Raw genomic sequence first — 13,904 nt, 5'->3', positions numbered from 1 at the left:
AGAGTCCAAGATATTTGGACCCGATCCAGCTAACATGATGTGCCAACTAAATCCTGAACCTGGTATAATATTTTGGATTTTGATGGTTGAACAAAGACCAGTTTGAAGGAATTAACCAAGAAGTATGTCAGGTCCTACTCTTTTATGATATTAATTCAAGAAAACTCACCAATGGATCTCAGATACATTTCTTGAGCAAACAATGACCCAGTTCTCTCTCCGGGTCCATTTCGAATTTTTCTTATCGTGCCCGAGAAATCCTTATGCTTTTTGATATTGGTCCTCCGGTCAAGTTTGAATCTGATCCATTGTTAATGGTAGAAAGTAAGATATGTCACTATACATAAAAGGACCAAGTGAAGTATGATAGATCTTAATGCAACTATTCTTTTTAGTGGTGTGTCTTGGGTGACAGTACCAGATATGATATGACACAATCAGATGGAAAAGGACACGTAATGAATAATTTTCAATAATTTTAAGTAATAATTTTCATAAAAATGCATTTTATATATTAAAATATAAAAAATAGTTTCTTATTGAAAAAAAAAATTAAAAAGAAAATGTCCAAGAGGCCTATTTTTAAAATACTTTTGAATTTGCGAGTCAGGTCATACCCATATTTTTGCCGGTCTCGGGGAGCACTTGTGTCAAGCGACTCGACCCAGCTTACTCTACACTTAGTCTGTCCATGTCCATCTTGAGTCCAAAATCGCACGAACATGACAATGCAATACCAGGTGCATACCAAAGTGGAGATCCATCCACTAAGGTAGGTCCAACCCAAAATCCTCACCACATGAATTATCTAGAAAATACATACCGTACAACAAAAAATGATGCATTTTAAAAAATGCCCCACAATTTATTACATCCCCTAAATGGACAATTTCACGGATTCTCAAAATTTTAGGATCTTTTTACCTTTATCATGTTTGAACTTCACGAATTTCATAATCTCCATGCAAATTTTTTCAAAAATATGCAAAACAACTTCTGTTCTCAGATCTATATCTCAGTTTCAGACATTAAAAACTCATATTTTTATAACCATTGGAAAGTTGAAACACAAATCTCAAACTTTCCTATTTTAAGTTAGAATAAAAACCCCTCTAGGGTTCTCATTTCTAAGATAAAAAAATCTAAATAGAAAACTGTTCTGCAGACTATTACAATCGAACAGTTTGTGTTCAAGAAGGTGTTTCTTTCTAACCATTCATTAGATTAATGTGATTTTGATGGCATTGGAAAGTTATTTTAATCTTCTTCTGTTATTTTTCTGTTTCCCCAAATTCTTGGCACAGGTGGGCAAAAAATAGCATATAATTATCGGGATAGGTGCAGCTACGACGATTTATCTTCTATTTTGGGAACGTTCTTAGGGTTGTATCTCAACACTCGTTCATCGTTTTTCAATGAATAAAATATCGGTGAAAAAATATTTTCATATAGAATCTCTATTCTTTTCTGTATTTTTTCAGATTCCATCATTTTCTAAGAAAAAAATCAGTAACAAGATGAAGTACCACTGATAAAGTACTGTCAATTTGTGTTTCATCCAAAACAAAACATCACATTTAATGCATAAATAATTTTGCATGCTGATTTTTTTTTTGCATCACCTCATGCGAAACTTCATAAATTCCACAAACATTTCAGGAATTTTGGAAATATTTCAAGAATTTTGCAACCAGCAATGCAAAAATCTTGATGAACTTCACAAGGTGTTGCGATTTTCGTATATAGATGCGAAAATCGTGAGGAATTTTGCATGGGGGTTGCAAAATTTTCTTGCAAAATTTCTTATTTGGCTTCACCATTTGCAGGAGATTTGCCAAAAAAATTGTTCAAGGGAGGCCAAAATTCAGAGTATATGAAAATAGAGCATCTAAATGCAAAAAAAAAATGATTGAGAAATGAAACATCATTCTTTCACAAAATGAAGTCGCTCATACATTGCATTCATTCTATTCTTTCACAAAATGAAGTCACTCATATATTACATTCATTTCATTCTTTTACAAAATGAAGTCACTAATAAATTGCAAAGGGAGAAAATATCATCGTCTAACACATCTTAGGAGCTTTCATAGTTCATTAGAGCAGATACCCCTCCATCTATCCTACGTCACCATTCTTCACGTTCTCTATAATGAGAACAAATTTTCAACTGATCAACTTTTGCACTCACGAACAACCTACGTAATTTTGGCTTTCTATTCTGCCCATACTATAAGATCTCACTGTTGATGCTTTTAATGAAAAAATCATCATTGATGAAGTATCATTGATGCTTTTATAAGAAAAACTCACCATCAATGAAGTGTCGTCGATCTTCTCACCACTGATGCTTTTACTGAAAAAACTCATTGTCAATGAAGTGTCACTCATGCTTTTACAACAAAAACTCATCGTCGATGAAGTACCGCTCATGCTTTTAGGGGTTTCCACCACCAGTGAACCACCACCGATGAGGGTTTTTTGCAAAGCCAAAATGTTGCCTGACTGTCGCCAGAAGGATTGGAGACTACCGGCTGAGGACCAAAACACTACAAGAAAAATGCGGATTAGCAACATACGCTATCCATCGCTAATCTGTCGCTAACATGTTTAGCGATGAATTTGCGATAGAAAGAATTCATCGCATAATTCTGGTCGCTAAAATATGACAGAATTTATCTATCGCCAATCTGTCACTAATTAGTAACAAATCATGTCCGTCGCTAAATAAGAATTGATTTGGTTTTGAGAAGGAATGTATTTCGTCGCTAAAATTTAACCACGAATACTTATCCGTCGCTAATGTTTGTCGCCAATTTAGCGAGGGATTAGCGACGGATTAAATTTCATCACAAAACATCGACTTATTTAAATTGGCGACGGATATTAGTGACGAATAATATCCATTGCTAATCCGTCGCAAATTTAAATTTTTTTTTTAAAATATGAATATCAAGAAAAAATTTTCGTTATACAATTTATATAACCTGTGTATAAAAAATAAAGTACACATAAAAAATACATATACAAAGCAAGTGAAACAAATTTAACATAAGTTATAAGTTAAACAAATTTAACAACCCAGTACAGTCCTTGCTAAGTTCTAATTAGTTACAAGTGAACATATACAAAGAGTTTCGTTTGAAACAACAATCTTAGAGAAACAAAATAAACACATAAATCTAATCTTCGCCAAGATTTGGGGCATCATCCTCTTCATTGTCTCGATCTGCCCTCCATTCATGCCTCAATCAGCTCCTCTATGCTGATCATCTCCAACATCCTACAAGAGAACCGAAATGTTAGTATTGATAAACAAAATATAATGAAATAAGTTATATGCAATGCACCTAATCTAATGCAATCAAAGTAAATGACTGAATGACAAATAAACTAGCAATAAAGTGAAGGACAATAACAGAATTCAGATATGTGTTCTAAGACTGACAAAAAAAATTCATAGTGATTCAATCATGCAAATATGTGTTCTAAGGTTGTCAAAAAAATATCACAGTGATTCACGCATGCATATAATGTTTATAAGGCTGTCAAATAAATGTGTTATGTATCACAATCATGCATATATGTATTATAAGGCAGTTAAAAAATTTTCATAGTAATGAAATCATGCTTATATGTGTTCTAAGGTTGACAAAAAACTTTCATAGTGATTCAATCATGCATATATGTGTTCTAAGGCAGTAAAATTTTTATAGTGATTCAATCATGCATATATGTGTTCTAAGGCAGTAAAACAATTTCATAGTGATGAAATCATGATTATATGTGTTCTAAGGTTGTCAAAAAACTTTCATAGTGATTCAATCATGCACATATATATTCTAAGGTTGTCAAAAAATATTCATATTGATTCAATCATGCATATATGTGTTATAAGGCAGTCAAAAAACTTTTATATATGCTAATATCATGCTTATATGTGTTCTAAGGTTGTCAAAAAACTTTCATAGTGATTTAATGATGCTCATATGTGTTCTAAGGCAATAAAAAAGCTTTCATAGTTATTCAATCATGCATATATGTGTTTTAAGGTTGTCAAAAAACTTTCATATTGATTTAATCATGCATATATGTGTTATAAGACAGTCAAAAAACTTTCATATATGCTAATATCATGCTCATATGTGTTCTAAAGTTGTCATAGTGATGAAAGAATGCTTGTATGTGTTTGAACTACAAAAATAAGAGCATATGAGAAAGTGATGTGGTATGTATTACAAGATGTATTTCACTAGCTCGAGTATGCTTCCTCATCACTTGTTTGACTTTCATATTCTTCTTTCTCCTTCTCTTCGTCATCTTCATCGTCTTTATCTTCTTCATCATTGTGCGCCCATCCATTTGGTATATCATTTGGATCACATTCTTCCATACGTGTGCTATCGGACAATGGAGATGTGACATGCAAACCATGTGTGACATCGTGACTATAAGAGAAGTCATACATATTATCTGATTGATAGTAATCACCCTCTTCAACAATCTTGTCTTCATGTAACTGATCATACTCAGGGTATAATTTAGACTTCACCTTGCAAACCGCCTACCATTCATTTCTATCTGACTTCCTTGTATTCAGATATGAAGTATAGTAAACTTGTTGAGCTTGCGATGCTAATATGAATGGTTCATATGTTTCAAACCTTGATTTATGATTCACCTCCACAATGCCTGAGGCTTTGTCGACTCTTTTTGCTGTGAGATCAAACCAATGACACTTGAATAAAATTACCCTGTTATTTATGCCTAAGTAAGTCAACTTCATTATTTCTTCTATAACACCGTAATAGTCAAGTTCATTTTTACCATAACTGCTACCCTTGACACATACGCCACTATTCATCGTTGACTTGTTTACATCATAGTCTTTTGTATGGAATCGATAACCATTTACGATGTATCCGTTGTAACGTTGCACAACTTTGGTCGGACCATTTTATAAATCATATATTTTTTGGTCATTAACATCACCATGGCAGACCTACAAGCATAAACAATGGCTGTAAACATGACTAATTAAGTAACATATTGTTGTTTATACAAAAAGAATGCATGTCATCGTCCTTACCAACTCTTTCAACCATGCCACAAACTTATTTTCACGTTCTTTTTGTAATTCTGAATCAATGAGATATGAAAGTTGTCTTCGCAACTCCAGATTAAATCATTTGCACTTAACAAATAATTATATTATCAAACCATGTACGTAGAGAACTTAGTGTAACATATTATGTATACTTACTCGATGTAGAGGTTGATCTATGAGCAGTTAAAAAGAATATAGATTTGTGTTGCATCTTGCTCTCGATCTTTCAAGAGTCTTGACCGACAACTCCCAATGACATTTTCAAGTGGTTTAAATATCGATAGTTTGTCAGCCACAATAACTTGTTCTCCATTATCATTACGAGGTGGGCAAGTGTAACGTGTTGGAATATGAGGCTTAAAGTACATAGATGCGAAATTTGAAATCTCTTGCTTTATTTTGAACCTTTTTTTGAGGTCAAATATACATCTGACAACAATATACATCTCGTAATATAATAAATTTCTAATAGCATTAGAGAGAAAAATATATAAAAAAAATTTACCTTTCAAATTGGTACATCCATCGATATTGCACAAGACCACCAGCCCTAAGTTCATATGGCAAGTGTATGATCACATGTTCCATAACGTCAAAAAACGCTGAAGAAAATATTTTCTCTAGCTGACAAATAGTAGTGACGACAGAATCCTCTAGATTCTTTACCTCAGTTACTACAACTTCCGATGCACACAATGTTTTAAAAAATCTACTGAATTCGGATAATACCCCCCATATAGGTTTGTCTAACATATCATGAAATGCTAGGGGAATCAATTGTTGCATGATAACATGACAATCATGGCTCTTCAACCCATATAATTGTCCCTCATCTATCTTCACATCCTGAGCAATGTTAGAGACGTATCCATCTGAAAATCCCATCTATCTCAACCATTGACATACTTGCTTTACTTGATCTGGTCTAAGCACATACCTTGCCTTTGGTTTCAGTACTTTGCCATTATACTCTTTGAGTTCCAATTTTGGTCTTTTACATATTACTTTTAAATTCATACATGCCTTCAAATTATCCTTCATTTTTTCTTTGACATTCATTACCGTATTGAACACATTATCAAACACATTTTTCTCTACATACATCACATCCAAATTATGTCATATCAATAAAGCCGACCAATATGGTAGTTCCCAAAATATAGATTTCTTTGTCCAATTGTGATCCTTTCTAAATCCAAGGAAGGACCTTGCACTATAGGCATCTGTCAGTCCATATGAAAAGTATCACAATCGTCTTAAAATCTCTATGCCAGACAACCGTGTAGGTGAACCTTCTATTTCAGTTATGCCTACTTTAAACACATTTCTTTGTCATCGGAACATATGGTCGCTGGGTAGAAATCGATGGTGACAATCAAACCAACACAGCTTCCTTCCATGCGTCAATCTAAAAGATTTTGTATTCTCTATGCAGTACGGACATGCCATGACATGCCAACCTCCCATGTATGCTCAAACCAGATAACATATCATATGCAGATAAGTCACTAATTATCCATAGAGCTGTAGTCTTCATATTGAATTTTTGTTTTTTGTGGGCATCGTATGTGAGAACATTGTCATCCTACAATATTTTCAATTAATCAATCAATGACCTTAAATATACATCAAGATTTTGGCCCAGAGACGTCAGGTCAGGGATCAATAGAAAAAAGAAAAGATTTTGATGCTTCATACACAAGCTTGGAGGAAGGTTGTATGGGGTGACAAATATTGACCAACACGAGTATGAGGTTGATCTACCCCCAAATGGATTAAATCCATATGTACATAAACTGAGCCTAATTAACATTTCTCACTTCCATTGCAAAGGTCTGATAAGTACGATCAAAGTGCTTTCAAGCTTCCACGTCAACAAAATGCATGATCTTGTCTTCATCATGTCAAATTTTATTTGCATGTCATCTCATGTGTGTAGCTGTCCTCGAAGACATATACAATCGTTGCAATCTAGGGGTGAGAGGGAAGTAGCAAAGCGACTTGTATGGCACTTCTTTTGACCTCGTGCTATAATTTCCCCTTGTCTTTGACTTGAACCGAAGATGCCTACATGACGAACATGATTTACTATTTTCTTGATCTTTAAAATACAACATATAATGATTTGGACAAGCACCTATCTTTTGATACCCCATACCTAAAGCGTTGATCATAACCTTCACACGATAGAAATTTTGTAGCAATTTCTTATCTTTAGGCAACATACTCTTCACAATAGAGCACAAACAATCAAAACATGATTGACTCAAATTATACTCAGACTTTAAATTCATTAGTTGAAGAACTGTAGAGAAGATAGTGTGACTTTCGCAACCATTTCACAATGACTCATTAGCATCTCTAAGTAAATCATAAAATCTACTAGCTGCATCGTTTGTTGCTTCTTCCTCTACCCCAATTGGTACATCACTAGGACCTATAACAGAACTCAGTTCTGGTCCTGCGACATCAAATATCAAATCCATATATAGATTATCGTGCACCACATCCACTTGTGCATCAAAATTGTTCAAAAATTCTTTACCATGAAGCGTCCAATTCTGATAATCACTCACAAAACCCTTCCTGTATAGGTGATGTCTAACGCCATGAGGTTCTAAAAATCGATTGTTCTTACACATCGTGCAGGAGCACCTGATCCGACCCGTGGGATCCACTGTACTGACACTTGCCATTGCAAATTCAATAAAATTGTCAACACCATCTATATATTCAAGCGATACCTCATTGTCAACTATTCTTCGGTACATCCATTCATGGTTTGCAACCATTTTGTCCTATGATGTTACACATATTATCTTAACCAGTTAAAAGAGAATCATAAGAATGTTATGATAAAGAACATATCTAATTTATCATGCCTTCATGGTGAATGTAATGATTTGATATATATATATATATATATAATATATATATGATATCATTCAATCACAAGAACTATGATGCATGCATTAATAACTTAATATTTTCATGTGCAAAACCATTCATTTGAAGCATGTTTGAAGCATTGATAACTTATCATTCATTTTCATGTGCAAACCCATTCATAACACGATACATTCATTTGAAACATGTTTTCATGATACAATTTCACATAGAAGGTATAATTAAATTGAAAATAACTTCATGCAAACATGAACACAGTCACATCAAACATTGCAATACATTCAAATCATTCATATCAAAACAATGTCAAACATGTACATGCAATAAACACACTCTAATATCCCGCTAACTACTACCATGACTAGCATGAAATTCGAACTCCAAAAATAAAAATACTTCTATTTTCATACATTAAAATCATGCTCAGCATGATCTCCGAACTCCATCAAAGCAGTCCTAGATATCCACAACTAAGTGAGTGTGTGAATAGAAAAATGTTGCATCTAAGAAATTAAATAACCTGTGATGCGCTTGCATCACTTACTCACCACAGGTATTTACCCGATTTGCATTGTTTTTGCCTTTGCATTTTTTTCTTATTTATTTTTGCATTACATTTTTAATCGCATGCGATGCTTAGCACTAATCATCGTGCAATTAGCTCAGCTACGTACCTGCAAAGTACAAATATACAAAACAACATAATACAAGATAATCTACTCCCGCGCATCCTGTAAGATAAGGAGGGAGCTCGACCCCTCTCTGGTGAAAAAAGAACAGGGAGAGGGCCGAGCCCCTTCCTCGCATCTCGTAAGATAGGGAGACAGAGAAGGGGCTCGACACCTCCCTGGTGAAAAAAGAACAGAGAGGGGGTCGAGCCCCTCCCTCGCATCCCGTAAGACAGAGAGACAGGGAGGGGGCTCGGCCCCTCCCTGGCGAAAAAGGAAACGGAGGGAAAGAAAGGGGCTCACCGACCGACAAAAAAGGAAAGAGAGAGGGGAGTCGGGGGTTACATGAAAGGAGCTGACGTTGGTGTCGACAAACGAGAGAGATCGGAGTTGGGAGAGGGATACATGGTGAGGTCGGAAGGGGGTTGTCAGACGAAGCTCTTCGGCCAGAAAAATGATGAGAGCGAAAGAGAGGGGAGCGGAGGTGAGAGGGGGATTGAGTCAAAGGGGGAGGTCGATGGGCGGTGGACGACGAACGATGGGCGAGGGACGGGCGACGAACGACGGGCGAGGGATAAAACAAAAAGGGAAAGAAAGGGACTCACATTAGGGTTTTACGGAGAAAATTAGCGACAAAAAAAATTCCATCGCGAATCCATCGCTAATTAGCGACGGAGTAGTGATGAAAAATTCCTGCCATTGATCCATCGCTAAGTTACGACGGAGTTTGAGATAAAAATTTTTCGTCGCTAATTAGCGATGGATTCGCGATAGAATTTTTTTCGTCGCTAATTTCATAAATAATTCGAATGTTAGCGACAAATAGTTTTCTCTAACTGATTCATCATAAATTTACCACGGAAAAAATTCGTCGCAAAATTTTGTCGCTAATTAGAGTTTTTTTTGTAGTGAAAGAACCCTAAGATTGCAAAAATATGGCATCCTTATGCAAATAACGGTTTAAGAAACGAAGCGTCATTTATATAGATAAGAATTTTGCAAGAAAAAAAAATTTGTAATATCATTGTGATACTTATTGAAAATTTTATAATATAGGACTTTCGTAAGTTTTTAGTAATTTAACAATACTTCATGCGATACTCTTGAAAATTTCTTAAGGTCAAGGGTTTTTGCAATAATTTTTGAAATATTGCAATATCAATTGAGATTTTGTTGATGAGTTTTGCAAGTCTATCAACTTTTAGCATCGTGACCTGCGAAAATCCGAAATTCTTAGCTGCAAGAGGTAAAAGCATAAAAAAAATCGAGAATCTATAAAATTGTCTATTTGATGGATTTAGTAAATTGTGGAGTATTTGAAGAAACACATTAAATTTGTCGCACAATATGATCATTTTCAATAAATTATATATTGTTGTCCTTTTCATTCCTTGATTTGTTTGCATGCATGACACAAGTGGGTGGGACATCCTTCACCTGACACTGTATCTGACCTTCAAAAGTGCAAATCGGTTTTGTTCATCTCAAAAGTCATCCCTATCTTTATACCTTCTTTGGGATTTCATTGATACAGGTTGTTTTAATCAAATCTACATCATTTATTTAATAAAGATCAATGTTTAAATCCCGAAATCTAACTTGTGTGCAGGATTTTGTCGTGACTCAAAAATCAACAGTTGACCAAACACAAAATTTTGTGATGTAAAAAGTCTATTCTTATTAAATCTACCATGCTGAATCCATATATAAGGTCAGATTTGAACCAAACAACTTGCATCATAAGATTTAAGAGTAGTGATGGCAGTGGACCGGGGGAAAGCGGGGCCCCACCTCGCCCCGTTTGGACCGGGGATGAAGGGTATGAAACAGGGATGGAGGCGGGGACGAAGGTTAAAATCCATCCCCGGGGATGAAGGCGGGGATGGACTTACACTTTTTCCCGCACCACCCCATCCCCAATCCTTCTAAAGGATGGCAATAGACTATGGGGAAACGGGCCCCTGCCCCGCCTCATCCCCGTTTGAACCGGGGATGGAGGACATGAAACGGGGATGAAGGCGGAACTGGAGGTTAAAATTCATCCCCGTGCGGGGATGGAGGTTCTAATCTTGAGACAGGGCGGGGGTGAGACCCTGTCCCTGTCCCTGTCCCTGTCCCCCGCCCCCGCCTCCGCCTCCGCCTCCGCCTCCGCCTCCGCCATCCCTATTTAAGAGGAATATAAAGATGGAGGATGACACATGGGTTGAGTGGAACCTAACTGCAAAAAGTGGGCCAAGTTTATAGCGGTATATCTCCGGATCTGAAATTGTAATCCCAGATTTGCTTATCTAAATGTGCACTGAATTCGCTTAAAATGGGTGAATTTGTTGCATATATAGGTGGGTAAGCTTAAGACATTCAAGTTAAAGAATGTCATGTGTTTGATACCTTGCCTTATGGCTGAAGCAGCGGGCTCTGTGGGAAATAATGGGAGTGGTTGAGACATTTTAACCATTTAGGAGTGGCCATACGGCAAAGAGTCAATTTCTCCTAAGCCCTACCACTTGAATTAGGGTTTTCTCTCTATAAGTATCTGAAAGAAAGAAAGAAAGAAGAGGCAAGGAGACGTGCATGGTTGGGTTGCACCATCACAACTGAAGGGTTTCAGGTTCAAATCCATGGACAGTTATATATACCGACTAAAAAGGGTGGGGCTAGACCTTATTTTCATTAACTCCAACCTATTCCAGCTAGCCCAGGCCATATTTATTTTGAATCTGATCCAAGTTCAAATATATTCACTGATAATATGAGTTGAATCTGTCAGAGATGAATCAGAAAATCGACTGGTTAGATCCCTAAAGTAGTGTAAATTCCCATGAAAATGAGTCATGCATAGAACTAGAAAGCGAGCTGAATGATCTGAACACATGCTATTTGGGCTCAGTTCGTTTACAATCAGGGTTTGATCAGGTTTGGCTTGCTCAGGCTCGACCCAGATGAACCAACTTTTTTTTTTTTCATAACCCTTTTTCAAACAGCCTTTAAGCTAACCCAGACAGGCGGGGTCTTACTAGCTCCTACCAATAAATGCTGTCACTCTCCTTGTTTCTTGTTTCTCAAACAAAATCCTAATGAAATCAAGGCAAGACATGTGCACCACCATGTATAGTCTTTTTTTCACTGCTCATAGTTACTATTATTCCTGAGATTCTTGTTCAAATTTCAGCTCTCTTGAACTCTGAATTGCTTTTATTTAATTATAAGAGAAGCAGACGTTTGCTTACTCACCTTTACTCTTTAATTCCTTTTCTTTTCTTTTTTGCCTTTAGGCTCTGTTTGGGAGCCTGGAATTACAGTTTTTCCCAGTGCTCTCACGCTCTTTGTTGCTTGAGAGCAGTGGCATTCCCAAAACCATAAATAGCAATACATGAAACAACAAAAAAATCATTAAATAATGAATACATTATTTGAAAGGTTTCACGTTACAAAAGATGGCTGAAAGAAACTGCATAGAGGAACGTCACAAAAAAAGTCAGTTTCTATTCTATAGAACAAAGTAGAAAAAAATAAACATATATATATATATATATATATATATATATATATATATATATATATATATATATATATATATATATATATATATATATATATATATATATATATACAACAACAACTACGCCTTCATCCCCCAAAAAATGAGGTCGGCGATATGAACCAAAAAAGAAAATCATTTCAGGTCTTCCACATGAATCCTTTTCCTCCAATCATTTTTATCCAATGCCATGTCCTTAGTGAGGTTAAAAGCATTCATATCTTTTCTTATTATCTTCATCCAAGTCTTCTTAGGCTTACCCCGACCTCTCTTAACTAATATATTATCTCATTTCTCCATCCTTCTAATTGAAGCATCATTAGGCCTTCGCCGAATATGTTCAAACCACTGTAAACAATTCTCTCTCATCTTATTTTCAATAGATGCAACGCCTACCTTCTTACGTATTTCCTCCGTTTCGAATCTTATCTTTTATTGTATTTTCACAAATCCATCTAAACATACGCATCTCAGTCCAACATTCCGTACCATATAGTAAAGCAGCCCAACATTCCGTACCATATAGTAAAGCGGGCCTAATATAAGATTTTTGGATGAGAAACAAGTTAGGATATTGGAACAATGAGATTCAGATTCAAGAATCATTATGATTCAAACCCAAGATACGATCCAATTTGATCTATAATTGTATGTTTTTTAAAAGTAATTTGTTTAAATATAAGTTTTCATGTTCTAAACACTTCTACCAAAAGAACACATTTTTTTTTTTTTAAAAGATGGAGTTTCAGTTGTTTTTTTCATTTCCAAAGTTTTATTGAAAGGAAATGTTTTAAATGGAGTTTTGCTAACTATGCCGAAAACACTACATTGGGACTGGAGTTGGCAGCCCTCCTGCCCTTGTGGGTGGGTCTGGACCTAGTTCTAACTAAAGAGACGCAGGTGTCAAGTCTAGATCTGAATCTGATCCAATCTTTCATAAGAAAATTATTGGATCTGATAATACCCGGTAAAATAATATTTTTAAGTTTTTTACATTGAATATTTGTAGATCTTAATCCGAACTTTGGTCAGACCCAGATTTAGTATAAAATTTCACAACCTGTACTTAACCCATTTAATAACTGGACATCACAGTCCGAACTAAATAGTTAGACCGATCCCTTCCTTTGTCACCAAATCCCGACCCTACCTGTGTGATACCAACACCATACTTTAGCACCATTCACAAAAGAGGATGTTTTTGACAACTCCATACTAGGGCTGGTAAACGAACATGGTGTTTGGCTTGAGAGAACTCGTATAGTTAATATATATGTATATTATGTATAATATATATTTTAAGTGTAATATAGACAAAAAAGAGTACATAATATATATATATATATATATATATATATATATATATATATATATATATATATATATATATATATATATATATATATATATATATATATATATATATTCAGCTCGTTTACCGGCCCTACTCCATATACTCAGCAACACATTTTGACAACACATGAAAATAGTGTTTCCGGGTTCTAAAAACTTGTTGGAATTAGGTGCAATCACGTTAATGCAATGTGCGGCACCTTATCACCATCCATATGCAGTTGAGCCTCACCTCTGATAGGTTGTAAAATAGAAGATGTAGGGACATCAGGTGTAGCGGCACATTGAATTTGTGCAATGCACCTGATCCTACCTCCCCATGGACAGCCTT

The sequence above is a fragment of the Nuphar pumila genome, chromosome 16 (assembly GCF_984573655.1).
Source record: "Nuphar pumila chromosome 16, dmNupPumi1.hap1.1, whole genome shotgun sequence".
Classification (NCBI taxonomy): domain Eukaryota; kingdom Viridiplantae; phylum Streptophyta; class Magnoliopsida; order Nymphaeales; family Nymphaeaceae; genus Nuphar; species Nuphar pumila.
This window is presented reverse-complemented; position numbering follows the sequence as displayed.